The sequence below is a fragment of the Lissotriton vulgaris genome, unplaced genomic scaffold, assembly GCF_964263255.1.
Source record: "Lissotriton vulgaris unplaced genomic scaffold, aLisVul1.2 SCAFFOLD_2997, whole genome shotgun sequence".
Taxonomy (NCBI): domain Eukaryota; kingdom Metazoa; phylum Chordata; class Amphibia; order Caudata; family Salamandridae; genus Lissotriton; species Lissotriton vulgaris.
Window position 1 is genome coordinate 28495 of NW_028247112.1, and position 13015 is coordinate 41509.

Here is a 13015-nt window from a genome sequence, read left to right on the forward strand (position 1 = left end):
TTCACAACTGCAGATCTGCAGTAAAACACAAACTTGAAATCTCTGATACCATCACCCTTCACAATATTGACATGCTCTTCCTCACAGAGACCTGGTTCAAAGATACCTCTCACTCTATGTTTGATCTCCTATTACCCACAGGCTATTCTATATTGAGGAATGACAGAACTGACAACAACACGGGGAGAGGTGTTGCAGTCATCTTTAGAAACGCCCTCCAACTTAAGGCTTCTCCTATCAGCTCCTCCCACACCTTTGAATGCCTTTCTCTTGAGCTTCAATTGCAACACCGTTCCCCCCTCAGATTCCATGTCATTTACCGCCCGCCTCGTAGTGGCCCCTCGTTTATGGAAGATCTCACTGACTTCATTAGCGACCAATACTCGCAAAGTGACAATCAGACCTTCGTGGGTGACTTCAATCTCCACTGGGGCGTACCGCAAGACTCCTCTGCGAACTCACTGGCCACCTTCCTCTCTGCAAACGATCTTATTCAACACTGTTCTGAATCAACACACTCTAAGGGTGCAATCCTGGACCTTGTTATTTCTAAAGCAGGCATGCTTTCTACCACTAACCCAATTCTTGTAGATTGGTCTGAACACCTCCTCATCCCATTCTCTCTTCAACTTTCACACTCTATAACTCTTGGCCAACCCAAGAGGGCCATCTCCTGGTTCCGTGACGCCAAAAACATTGATGTTGGTCCCCTCTGTGAATCAGCTTTGTTATCACTTCCAAGGCTAGACCCGAACCTAGCTGTTGACGATCTCACCTCCCAATGCCTCACAGTTCTTGCAGCTGAAATTAATAACGTCGCTCCACTCAAAAGCAAAAGGACAAGGCCCACTCCCTCAGCAACTTGGTTCAACAAATCCCTTTATGAGGAAAGGAAGCAGCTAAGATTCCTGGAGAAACAATGGAGGCAATTCCCCTCCACCGACAATGTGGCCATGCTTCGCTCAGCAAGATCCAAGTACCACAAACACATCTTCCTTGAGAAAGCGGCGCACTTCAAAACCCTCCTTGACTCTGCTTAAAATAGATCCAAAAAACTGTTCGATCTCATCAAGATTCCTAGCTGCTCTCCCTCAACCTCCAAGGTGGAGGATTCTACAAAGAGAGCAGCGGATTTCGCTACTTTCTTCGATGAAAAAGTGAAATCACTTGTGGATCAGGTCGCTCATCCTACCCCTCCAGAGGAGCCCAAATCCTTAGCCATTTGGCAGAGCTTTGACCCCATATCTGAGGATGCCCTTCTCAAGTGCATACGTGAAACAAAGCCCTCCAACCATTCTCTTGACCCTATCCCCAGTGCCATTGCCATTGACTTTTATACCCATTCCCTTTCTATTGGACCACTCTGATCAACCTCTCCCTCTGGCAAGGCTCTCTTCCTGTCTCCGTCAAAACTGGGCAGGTCACCCCTCTGCTTAAATAACCAACTGCTGATACTAATGACCTCAACAACTTCCGCCCCATCACTAACCTTCCCTTTCTTGCGAAGGTCACAGAAAGATGTGTAGCAAAACAACTCTATCGTCATATCAAGGACAATGATCTTCTTGACAACTGTCAATCCGGATTCATCCAAAACTGCAGCACTGAAAAAGCCCTACTGCAAGTGGTTGATGACGCGCTGAGGATACTCGATTCAGGGGGGTCCTGTCTTCTAATTCTCCTTGACCTGTCTGCAGCCTTTGACACTGTCAATCACAATACCCTCCTCAATATTCTTCAACAGAGAATGGGCACGGAGGGTACTGTGCTTAAATGGTTTGCATCGTTCCTCTCGGACAGATCTCAAATGATCAAAATAGCGAACAGTCTTTCTTCTCCTGTGGCGGTAGGTCAAGGTGTTCCCCAAGGCTCTATACTTGCACCCACATTGTTCAATCTCTATTTAGAACCACTGGGAAATCTCCTAAGCAAATCCGGGATTCACTATCATCTCTATGCAGACGACACTCAACTCTACCTCAAGGTTGCCTCCACTCACGATCTCTCCATCCAAAGTTCTACTCTCGACTTCATTCAAAACTGGATGTCAACTCATCAACTGATTCTGAATCCCTCCAAAACTGAATTCCTCCTCTTCTCCTCCTCACTCTCTCCTCCCCCGGTTCAATCATGGATGGATCAGATGAATCTACTAAACAATAAACCCATCATTGTTGACAGCGCAAAATCCCTTGGTGTCATACTAGACAAAAAACTCAATCTAACTCCCCACATCAATTCCATTGCAAAATCTGCTCGATACCAACTGCGCCTTATTTGGGGAATCCGTCGCTTCTTCCCGGAGCAGGACCTTATAACCCTTGTGCAATCGCTGGTCCTCTCCAGACTAGACTACTGCAATTCTCTTCTTACTGGCCTCCCCAAATCTCACCTGTCCTCACTTAAGTCTGTTTTCCATTCTGCAGCTCGCTTCATTTATGGGGCCAAAAGAAGCGAGCACATCACACCGATGTTATCTACCCTCCGCTGGCTTCCCTTCGAGGCTAGAGCTATCCACAAGACCGCTTGTATCACCCACAAAGCCTTGCACTCCTCCTCTCCCCGCTACCTGGCGAATAAACTGAAACTCTCTGGAGGCTCTAGACCTTCACGCAATGCTGAGAATCTACTACTTGAACCTCCCACTTTCAAGAAGGAGAGAACAATGGCCCAATCCTTTTCAGGCAACGCAGTGAGAATCTGGAACTCCTTTCCGCCTCAGCTCCGGACCACCGCCTCCTCCCAGGCCTTCAAAAGGGACCTCAAAGTTCTCCTCCTCTGGAGGCACCTCCAAAAGTAATTCACGTCCTCTTGTTATTTGGAGGAAGGCCTCCCACTACTGATATTTTCTACTCTCCATGACCATGATAGTGCCTTCCCAGTGTATTCCTGGGGTTGGAGTGTCTGCCTTTTTGCAGTATTTTCCATGTACTTGTGTTCGGTGCCCTTTTGTAACATGCACTCACCACTTTGACCCTGCAACACACGGTTTGCTACCTCTCACATGTTTTTACCTTTGATACTTGCACAAGTGCCACATTTGCCTACGTAACGCTTGTTCTTGTGTCTGAGTTATTATATACTTATTGCAGTATTATACCTCAAATTATACTTTGTTTTCTCTTGTAACTGCACACTTGTCACTTTTTCCTCCTGTGCAATTTTTACTACCTCATGTATTTTGTTTGCTCACAATTGTCACTTTTACCTTATGTAACATAACATCTACTTTTGTAATCGGTTCCTGTGTAATGTTCTCATCATGTATCATGTGGCGCTCTGACGCCTTCGGGTAAAGTCCGTGCTATATAAAAATGCATAAATAAATAAATATATAAATAAGAGCCTGACCCCCCCCCCAGGACGCCCCGCTGCCCTTGTTTCCGGTCGCTGGGGGCGTGGCGCGCGCTGATGCGCGTCATCGCTGGAGCGAGCGGGTTCCAGACGGTCTAGTGGTTGGAATCCCTTGTCCGGCGCTGCCTGAGGACGTCACTTCCGGCGCGCCGGTGGGCGAGCTCTGGTTTATTTACCTCCTCGCCCATGCGTCCCGCCATTCTTGCTGCTCGCGCCTGTCCGTCGCTCTGAGCCGTTGCGGTCGGTCCGTCTGTCCGTAGGGTAAGTACCTCCCCCCGCAGGTAGCAGCGCGGCCCGGCTCGCCGCCGGCTGGGGAACGCGTGAGGGGTCGGCAGGAGGGGCCATGCAGTCCCGGGGGGGGGGCACATTAAGCAGGGGGGGGGGGGGGGTGCCTGTGCCTCCTCGCGGGCGGGGGCAGCGCAGGCCCTCCCCGGCACGGCAGAGGGCAGGTCACGTCATATTTTATACGTTGTGTATAGCGCTAGCTAGACCCGGCGGTGTCGGAGTGGTTTACATACACAGGTGCATCACAGAGCACGACCGAGGGACGCAGACGGACCACACCCAAAGATTGGGAGGAGTCAAAGCAAAGCAGGACATAAGGGTGCACGAGGGAGGTCTGTCTGGCAGGGCTTTGGAGCAGGACGTGTATGTGAGCATGCATAGATCATGGGGGGCCTCGCTGTAGGTAGTGTGGGTCTGAGGGTGGTCTGGCAGGGCTTTGGACGTGTATGTGAGCATGCATAGATCATGGGGGGCCTTGCTGTAGGTAGTGTGGGTCTGAGGGTGGTCTGGCAGGGCTTTGGACGTGTATGTGAGCATGCATAGATCATGGGGGGCCTTGCTGTAGGTAGTGTGGGTCTGAGGGTGGTCTGGCAGGGCTTTGGACGTGTATGTGAGCATGCATAGATCATGGGGGGCCTTGCTGTAGGTAGTGTGGGTCTGAGGGTGGTCTGGCAGGGCTTTGGAGCAGGACGTGTATGTGAGCATGCATAGATCATGGGGGGGGGGCCTCGCTGTAGGTGTAGTGTGGGTCTGAGAGTGGTCTGTCTGGCAGGGCTTTGGAGCAGGACGTGTATGTGAGCATGCATAGATCATGGGGGGGGGGCCTCGCTGTAGGTGTAGTGTGGGCCTGAGGGAGGTCTGTCTGGCAGGGCTTTGGAGCAGGACGTGTATGTGAGCATGCATAGATCATGGGGGGCCTCGCTGTAGGTAGTGTGGGTCTGAGGGTGGTCTGGCAGGGCTTTGGACGTGTATGTGAGCATGCATAGATCATGGGGGGCCTCGCTGTAGGTGTAGTGTGGGTCTGAGGGTGGTCTGGTAGGGCTTTGAGCCAGGACGTGTATGTGAACATGCATAGATCATGGGGGGGGGGCTCGCTGTAGGTGTAGTGTGGGTCTGAGAGTGGTCTGTCTGGCAGGGCTTTGGAGCAGGACGTGTATGTGAGCATGCATAGATCATGGGGGGGGGGCCTCGCTGTAGGTGTAGTGTGGGCCTGAGGGAGGTCTGTCTGGCAGGGCTTTGGAGCAGGACGTGTATGTGAGCATGCATAGATCATGGGGGGCCTCGCTGTAGGTAGTGTGGGTCTGAGGGTGGTCTGGTAGGGCTTTGAGCCAGGACGTGTATGTGAGCATGCATAGATCATGGGGGGCCTCGCTGTAGGTAGTGTGGGTCTGAGGGTGGTCTGGCAGGGCTTTGGACGTGTATGTGAGCATGCATAGATCATGGGGGGCCTTGCTGTAGGTAGTGTGGGTCTGAGGGTGGTCTGGTAGGGCTTTGAGCCAGGACGTGTATGTGAACATGCATAGATCATGGGGGGGGGGCTCGCTGTAGGTGTAGTGTGGGTCTGAGAGTGGTCTGTCTGGCAGGGCTTTGGAGCAGGACGTGTATGTGAGCATGCATAGATCATGGGGGGGGGGCTCGCTGTAGGTGTAGTGTGGGTCTGAGAGTGGTCTGTCTGGCAGGGCTTTGGAGCAGGACGTGTATTTGAGCATGCATAGATCATGGGGGGCTTGCTGTGGGTAGTGTGGGTCTGAGAGTGGTCTGTCTGGCAGGGCTTTGGAGCAGGACGTGTATGTGAGCATGCATAGATCATGGGGGGCCTCGCTGTAGGTAGTGTGGGTCTGAGGGTGGTCTGGTAGGGCTTTGAGCCAGGACGTGTATGTGAGCATGCATAGATCATGGGGGGGGCTCGCTGTAGGTAGTGTGGGTCTGAGAGTGGTCTGTCTGGGAGAGCTTTGGACCAGGACGTGTATGTGAGCATGCATAGATCATGGGGGGGGGCTCGCTGTAGGTAGTGTGGGTCTGAGAGTGGTCTGTCTGGGAGGGCTTTGGAGCAGGACGTGTATGTGAGCATGCATAGATCATGGGGGGGGGGCTCGCTGTAGGTGTAGTGTGGGTCTGAGAGTGGTCTGTCTGGCAGGGCTTTGGAGCAGGACGTGTATGTGAGCATGCATAGATCATGGGGGGCTTGCTGTGGGTAGTGTGGGTCTGAGGGTGGTCTGTCTGGCAGGGCTTTGGAGCAGGACGTGTATGTGAGCATGCATAGATCATGGGGGGCTTGCTGTGGGTAGTGTGGGTCTGAGGGAGGTCTGTCTAGCAGGGCTTAGGACGTGTATGTGAGCATGCATAGATCATGGGGGGCCTCGCTGTAGGTAGTGTGGGTCTGAGGGAGGTCTGTCTGGCAGAGGTTTGTACCAGGACGTGTATGTGAGCATGCATAGATCATGGGGGGCCTCGCTGTAGGTAGTGTGGGTCTGAGGGAGGTCTGTCTGGCAGAGCTTTGGAGCAGGACGTGTATGTGAGCATGCATCGATCATGGGGGGGGGGCTCGCTGTGGGTGTAGTGTGGGTCTGAGGGAGGTCTGTCTGGCAGAACTTTGGACCAGGACGTGTATGTGAGCATGCATAGATCATGGGGGAGGGGCCTCGCTGTAGGTAGTGTGGGTCTGAGGGTGGTCTGTCTGGCAGGGCTTTGCACCAGGACGTGTATGTGAGCATGCATAGATCATGGGGGGCCTCGCTGTAGGTGTAGTGTGGGCCTGAGGGAGGTCTGTCTAGCAGGGCTTTGGACGTGTATGTGAGCATGCATAGATCATGAGGAGGGGGGGGGGCTTGCTGTAGGTGTAGTGTGGGCCTGAGGGTGGTCTGTCTGGCAGGGCTTTGAACCAGGACGTGTATGTGAGCACATGCATAGATCATGGGGGGAGGGGCCTCGCTGTAGGTAGTGTGGGTCTGAGGGTGGTCTGTCTGGCAGGGCTTTGCACCAGGACGTGTATGTGAGCATGCATAGATCATGGGGGGCCTCGCTGTAGGTAGTGTGGGTCTGAGGGTGGTCTGTCTGGCAGAGCTTTGCACCAGGACGTGTATGTGAGCATGCATAGATCATGGGGGGCCTTGCTGTAGGTAGTGTGGGTCTGAGGGTGGTCTGTCTGGCAGGGCTTTGAACCAGGACGTGTATGTGAGCATGCATAGATCATGGGGGGCTCGCTGTAGGTAGTGTGGGTCTGAGGGTGGTCTGTCTGGCAGAGCTTTGGACCATGACGTGTATGTGAGCATTCATAGATCATGGGGGGGGGGGGCCTCGCTGTAGGTAGTGTGGGTCTGAGGGTGGTCTGTCTGGGAGGGTTTTGAACCAGGACGTGTATGTGAGCATGCATAGATCATGGGGGGCCTCGCTGTAGGTAGTGTGGGTCTGAGGGTGGTCTGTCTGGCAGAGCTTTGGACCAGGACGTGTATGTGAGCATTCATAGATCATGGGGGGGGGCCTCGCTGTAGGTAGTGTGGGTCTGAGGGAGGTCTGTCTGGCAGAGCTTTGGAGCAGGACGTGTATGTGAGCATGCAAAGATCATGGGGGGGGGCTCGCTGTAGGTGTAGTGTGGGTCTGAGGGAGGTCTGTCTGGGAGGGCTTTGGACCAGGACGTGTATGTGAGCATGCATAGATCATGGGGGGCTGCGCTGTAGGTAGTGTGGGTCTGAGGGTGGTCTGGAAGGGCTTTGAGCCAGGACGTGTATGTAAGCATGCATAGATCATGGGGGGCTGCGCTGTAGGTAGTGTGGGTCTGAGGGTGGTCTGGTAGGGCTTTGAGCCAGGACGTGTATGTGAGCATGCAAAGATCATGGGGGGGCTCGCTGTAGGTGTAGTGTGGGTCTGAGGGGGGTCTGTGGCAGGGCTTTGGAGCAGGACGTGTATGTGAGCATGCATAGATCATGGGGGGCTCGCTGTAGGTGTAGTGTGGGTCTGAGGGAGGTCTGTCTGGGAGGGCTTTGGACCAGGACGTGTATGTGAGCATGCATAGATCATGGGGGGCTGCGATGTAGGTAGTGTGGGTCTGAGGGTGGTCTGGTAGGGCTTTGAGCCAGGACGTGTATGTGAGCATGCATAGATCATGGGGGGGGGGGGCTCGCTGTAGGTAGTGTGGGTCTGAGGGAGGTCTGTCTGGCAGGGCTTTTGACCATGGGGGGCCTTGCTCTAGGTACAGTGTGGGTCTGAGGGTGGTCTGTCTGGCAGGGCTTTGGAACAGGACATGTATGTGAGCATGCATAGATCATGGGGGGGGGCTCGCTGTAGGTGTAGTGTGGGTCTGAGGGGGGTCTGTGGCAGGGCTTTGGAGCAGGACGTGTATGTGAGCATGCATAGATCATGGGGGGCTCGCTGTAGGTAGTGTGGGTCTGAGGGTGGTCTGGTAGGGCTTTGAGCCAGGACGTGTATGTGAGCATGCAAAGATCATGGGGGGGGGGGCTCGCTGTAGGTGTAGTGTGGGTCTGAGGGGGGTCTGTGGCAGGGCTTTGGAGCAGGACGTGTATGTGAGCATGCATAGATCATGGGGGGCTCGCTGTAGGTGTAGTGTGGGTCTGAGGGAGGTCTGTCTGGGAGGGCTTTGGACCAGGACGTGTATGTGAGCATGCATAGATCATGGGGGGCTGCGCTGTAGGTAGTGTGGGTCTGAGGGTGGTCTGGTAGGGCTTTGAGCCAGGACGTGTATGTGAGCATGCATAGATCATGGGGGGGCTCGCTGTAGGTAGTGTGGGTCTGAGAGTGGTCTGTCTGGGAGAGCTTTGGACCAGGACGTGTATGTGAGCATGCATAGGTCATGGGGGGGGCTCGCTGTAGGTAGTGTGGGTCTGAGAGTGGTCTGGTAGGGCTTTGAGCCAGGACGTGTATGTGAGCATGCAAAGATCATGGGGGGGGGGCTCGCTGTAGGTAGTGTGGGTCTGAGGGAGGTCTGTCTGGCAGGGCTTTTGACCATGGGGGGGGCCTTGCTCTAGGTATAGTGTGGGTCTGAGGGTGGTCTGTCTGGCAGGGCTTTGGAACAGGACATGTATGTGAGCATGCATAGATCATGGGGGGGGGCTCGCTGTAGGTGTAGTGTGGGTCTGAGGGGGGTCTGTGGCAGGGCTTTGGAGCAGGACGTGTATGTGAGCATGCATAGATCATGGGGGGCTCGCTGTAGGTAGTGTGGGTCTGAGGGAGGTCTGTCTGGGAGGGCTTTGGACCAGGACGTGTATGTGAGCATGCATAGATCATGGGGGGCTCGCTGTAGGTGTAGTGTGGGTCTGAGGGGGGTCTGTGGCAGGGCTTTGGAGCAGGACGTGTATGTGAGCATGCATAGATCATGGGGGGCTCGCTGTAGGTAGTGTGGGTCTGAGGGAGGTCTGTCTGGGAGGGCTTTGGACCAGGACGTGTATGTGAGCATGCATAGATCATGGGGGGCCTTGCTGTAGGTAGTGTGGGTCTGAGGGTGGTCTGGCAGGGCTTTGAACCAGGACGTGTATGTGAGCATGCATAGATCATGGGAGGGCTCGCTGTAGGTAGTGTGGGTCTGAGAGTGGTCTGTCTGGGAGAGCTTTGGACCAGGACGTGTATGTGAGCATGCATAGGTCATGGGGGGGGCTCGCTGTAGGTAGTGTGGGTCTGAGAGTGGTCTGTCTGGGAGGGTTTTGAACCAGGACGTGTATGTGAGCATGCATCGATCATGGGGGGGGCCTTGCTGTAGGTAGTGTGGGTCTGAGAGTGGTCTGTCTGGGAGGGTTTTGAACCAGGACGTGTATGTGAGCATGCATCGATCATGGGGGGGCCTTGCTGGAGGTAGTGTGGGTCTGAGGGAGGTCTGTCTGGCAGAGCTTTGGAGCAGGACGTGTATATGAGCATGCATCGATCATGGGGGGGGGGCTCGCTGTAGGTGTAGTGTGGGTCTGAGGGAGGTCTGTCTGGCAGGGATTTGGACCAGGACGTGTATGTGAGCATGCATAGATCATGGGGGGCTTGCTGTGGGTAGTGTGGGTCTGAGGGTGGTCTGTCTGGGAGGGTTTTGAACCAGGACGTGTATGTGAGCATGCATAGATCATGGGGGGCCTCGCTGTAGGTAGTGTGGGTCTGAGGGTGGTCTGTCTGGCAGGGCTTTGAACCAGGATGTGTATGTGAGCATGCATAGGTCATGGGGGGCCTTGCTGTAGGTAGTGTGGGTCTGAGGGTGGTCTGTCTGGGAGGGATTTGGACCAGGACGTGTATGTGAGCATGCATAGATCATGGGGGGGGGGGCTCGCTGTAGGTAGTGTGGGTCTGAGGGTGGTCTGTCTGGCAGGGCTTTGGAGCAGGATGTGTATGTGAGCATGCATAGATCATGGGGGGCCTTGCTGTAGGTGTAGTGTGGGTCTGAGGGGGGTCTGTGGCAGGGCTTTGGAGCAGGACGTGTATGTGAGCATGCATAGATCATGGGGGGCTCGCTGTAGGTAGTGTGGGTCTGAGGGAGGTCTGTCTGGGAGGGCTTTGGACCAGGACGTGTATGTGAGCATGCATAGATCATGGGGGGCCTTGCTGTAGGTAGTGTGGGTCTGAGGGTGGTCTGGCAGGGCTTTGAACCAGGACGTGTATGTGAGCATGCATAGATCATGGGAGGGCTCGCTGTAGGTAGTGTGGGTCTGAGAGTGGTCTGTCTGGGAGAGCTTTGGACCAGGACGTGTATGTGAGCATGCATAGGTCATGGGGGGGGCTCGCTGTAGGTAGTGTGGGTCTGAGAGTGGTCTGTCTGGGAGGGTTTTGAACCAGGACGTGTATGTGAGCATGCATCGATCATGGGGGGGCCTTGCTGTAGGTAGTGTGGGTCTGAGAGTGGTCTGTCTGGGAGGGTTTTGAACCAGGACGTGTATGTGAGCATGCATCGATCATGGGGGGGCCTTGCTGGAGGTAGTGTGGGTCTGAGGGAGGTCTGTCTGGCAGAGCTTTGGAGCAGGACGTGTATATGAGCATGCATCGATCATGGGGGGGGGGGGGGCTCGCTGTAGGTGTAGTGTGGGTCTGAGGGAGGTCTGTCTGGCAGGGATTTGGACCAGGACGTGTATGTGAGCATGCATAGATCATGGGGGGCTTGCTGTGGGTAGTGTGGGTCTGAGGGTGGTCTGTCTGGGAGGGTTTTGAACCAGGACGTGTATGTGAGCATGCATAGATCATGGGGGGCCTCGCTGTAGGTAGTGTGGGTCTGAGGGTGGTCTGTCTGGCAGGGCTTTGAACCAGGATGTGTATGTGAGCATGCATAGATCATGGGGGGCCTTGCTGTAGGTAGTGTGGGTCTGAGGGTGGTCTGTCTGGGAGGGATTTGGACCAGGACGTGTATGTGAGCATGCATAGATCATGGGGGGGGGGCTCGCTGTAGGTAGTGTGGGTCTGAGGGTGGTCTGTCTGGCAGGGCTTTGGAGCAGGATGTGTATGTGAGCATGCATAGATCATAGGGGGCTCGCTGTAGGTAGTGTGGGTCTGAGGGTGGTCTGTCTGGCAGGGCTTTGCACCAGGACGTGTATGTGAGCATGCATAGATCATGGGGGGCCTCGCTGTAGGTGTAGTGTGGGCCTGAGGGAGGTCTGTCTAGCAGGGCTTAGGACGTGTATGTGAGCATGCATAGATCATGGGGGGCCTTGCTGTAGGTAGTGTGGGTCTGAGGGTGGTCTGTCTGGCAGGGCTTTGAACCAGGACGTGTATGTGAGCATGCATAGATCATGGGGGGCTCGCTGTAGGTAGTGTGGGTCTGAGGGTGGTCTGTCTGGCAGAGCTTTGGACCATGACGTGTATGTGAGCATTCATAGATCATGGGGGGGGGGCCTCGCTGTAGGTAGTGTGGGTCTGAGGGTGGTCTGTCTGGGAGGGTTTTGAACCAGGACGTGTATGTGAGCATGCATAGATCATGGGGGGCCTCGCTGTAGGTAGTGTGGGTCTGAGGGTGGTCTGTCTGGCAGAGCTTTGGACCAGGACGTGTATGTGAGCATTCATAGATCATGGGGGGGGGGCCTCGCTGTAGGTAGTGTGGGTCTGAGGGAGGTCTGTCTGGCAGAGCTTTGGAGCAGGACGTGTATGTGAGCATTCATAGATCATGGGGGGGGGGCTCGCTGTAGGTAGTGTGGGTCTGAGGGAGGTCTGTCTGGCAGGGCTTTTGACCATGGGGGGGCCTTGCTCTAGGTATAGTGTGGGTCTGAGGGTGGTCTGTCTGGCAGGGCTTTGGAACAGGACATGTATGTGAGCATGCATAGATCATGGGGGGGGTCTGTGGCAGGGCTTTGGAGCAGGACGTGTATGTGAGCATGCATAGATCATGGGGGGCTCGCTGTAGGTAGTGTGGGTCTGAGGGTGGTCTGGTAGGGCTTTGAGCCAGGACGTGTATGTGAGCATGCATAGATCATGGGGGGGGCTCGCTGTAGTGTGGGTCTGAGGGGGGTCTGTGGCAGGGCTTTGGAGCAGGACGTGTATGTGAGCATGCATAGATCATGGGGGGCTCGCTGTAGGTAGTGTGGGTCTGAGGGAGGTCTGTCTGGGAGGGCTTTGGACCAGGACGTGTATGTGAGCATGCATAGATCATGGGGGGCTCGCTGTAGGTGTAGTGTGGGTCTGAGGGGGGTCTGTGGCAGGGCTTTGGAGCAGGACGTGTATGTGAGCATGCATAGATCATGGGGGGCTCGCTGTAGGTAGTGTGGGTCTGAGGGAGGTCTGTCTGGGAGGGCTTTGGACCAGGACGTGTATGTGAGCATGCATAGATCATGGGGGGCCTTGCTGTAGGTAGTGTGGGTCTGAGGGTGGTCTGGCAGGGCTTTGAACCAGGACGTGTATGTGAGCATGCATAGATCATGGGGGGGGGGGCTCGCTGTAGGTAGTGTGGGTCTGAGGGTGGTCTGTCTGGCAGGGCTTTGCACCAGGACGTGTATGTGAGCATGCATAGATCATGGGGGGGGGGGCTCGCTGTAGGTAGTGTGGGTCTGAGGGTGGTCTGTCTGGCAGGGCTTTGCACCAGGACGTGTATGTGAGCATGCATAGATCATGGGGGGGGGGCCTCGCTGTAGGTGTAGTGTGGGCCTGAGGGAGGTCTGTCTAGCAGGGCTTTGGACGTGTATGTGAGCATGCATAGATCATGAGGAGGGGGGGGGGGGCTTGCTGTAGGTGTAGTGTGGGCCTGAGGGTGGTCTGTCTGGCAGGGCTTTGAACCAGGACGTGTATGTGAGCATGCATAGATCATGGGGGGAGGGGCCTCGCTGTAGGTAGTGTGGGTCTGAGGGTGGTCTGTCTGGCAGGGCTTTGCACCAGGACGTGTATGTGAGCATGCATAGATCATGGGGGGCCTCGCTGTAGGTAGTGTGGGTCTGAGGGTGGTCTGTCTGGCAGAGCTTTGCACCAGGACGTG

The 13015-nt window shown here is 55.2% G+C and overlaps 1 protein-coding gene across 3 annotated transcripts in view; it reads left to right on the forward strand.

Moving 5' to 3' along the window:
* The first annotated feature begins 3515 nt into the window (after positions 1–3515).
* Positions 3516–13015, forward strand: part of LOC147665630 (uncharacterized) — a 62963-nt gene continuing 53463 nt past the window's right edge. For 2 of the 3 annotated variants that reach the window (XM_086949630.1, XM_086949632.1), the window contains exon 1: positions 3516–3615. The gene's annotated coding sequence lies outside the window, so the exon portion shown is untranslated. The remainder of the gene's footprint in view (positions 3616–13015) is intronic. The other variant, XM_086949631.1, reaches the window with a different exon arrangement.